A 1,472-nucleotide genomic window follows, 5' to 3' on the forward strand; every position below is an offset into this window, starting at 1 on the left:
CTGGGATTACAGGTGTGAGCCATCGCACCCAGCTGAGACGAGGTTTTGCTGTGTTAGCCAGGCTGGTCTTGAAACCTGACCTCAAGTGATCTGCCCGCCTTAGCCTCTTAAAGTGCTAGGATTACAGGTGTGAGCCACCTCGCCTGGCCGCAGAAACATTTATATCTACAGAAAAGAATGAAAAAAAAAAAAAAAAGGAAAGATGTTCTGTGATTCTACCACCCAGAAATAATCTCTGTAAACTTTTAGGTTAATGTTTAAGTGTATTTACCTTCAGTGTCTGACATAGATAATAATTTTTATATAAAAACATATAATTTGAAAATTTAGAGAATATGCTAAATAGTAGGCCCTTTGCATTAAAAAATGTAACATTCAGAGGTGTGAATATTTATGTAACATTCAGAGGTGTGAATATTTATGTAACATTCAGAGGTGTGAATATTTATGTAACATTCAGAGGTGTGAATATTTAGCAATGTGGAAGGTCCCTGACATATAGAAACACAGTTTCACTGACAGGCTGGTGAGCAGGAGTGAGTCACCTGGCTGATGAGTCATGTAGCGGCCATCTCAATTGGGCTTTGCTAAGTTCTAGAGGAGAAGAACTTTAATTGATGATTTGTGAACAAGTGTGCTTAGTGCCTCCCAACATTCCTTCTTCCTTTCTTCATCGGTACGACATGTTGTTGTCCAACTAAAAAAATACATTCCTAGATTCTTTTGTAGGTAAATATGTGACTTAATTTTGGCCAGTGAGACCTAAACAGAAGTATCACAGCTGCTGGGCAAATGTTCTTTTTCCATTTCTTCTGGGTGCAATATAGTTGCAATAGCTGGAGCTCAGCACCCACCTTGGATCTTGAGGATGAGCGTATAACATAGGGAGGGCCGACTGTGAGCTGCAAGGATACTGGTCCCTGACAATTTTGTGGAGCCACCATACCAGTCCTGGGATGCCTATTCCTAGATTTCTTTTACATGAAAGAGAAATACATTTCTATCTTATTTAAGCCACTTTAAAAAGTTTTTTTGGTCCTTATATTTAGCTAAACTTAATCCTAACTAATATAGGCTTGCTTACTGCTATCATTTACCTAACGTGGGAAGTTGTTGACTCACCTGTGGGAGAACTAGGGCAAAGTGATCTCACTGTGGAAGATGGAGGCATTCTGGCCTTGGTTTAATGTGTATTCATGTCTATTCTCGCCATGTGCTGTCTTCTGAGACTGAGGTCCTGTGGACACCTGTAAGCACAGGTCTAAAGCTGGGCCTTGCTCTGTGTCATTAGGGTGGGTTGAGATTGGGGTGAAATCCTCCCGCCTCATCAGGAAGGCCTGTATTGGCCACGAGAAGTAGCAGTGAAGGACAACTAGAAGAGGACGGCATCCACACAGGTATTTCCTCTAAGGTAGCTGTTTTTAAAGTATGTCTGGGGACACTTGAGATTCCCTAAGACTCCTTCACAGAGA

Source organism: Mandrillus leucophaeus, unplaced genomic scaffold (assembly GCF_000951045.1).
Source record: "Mandrillus leucophaeus isolate KB7577 unplaced genomic scaffold, Mleu.le_1.0 Scaffold289, whole genome shotgun sequence".
In the NCBI taxonomy this organism is placed as follows: Eukaryota; Metazoa; Chordata; class Mammalia; order Primates; family Cercopithecidae; genus Mandrillus; species Mandrillus leucophaeus.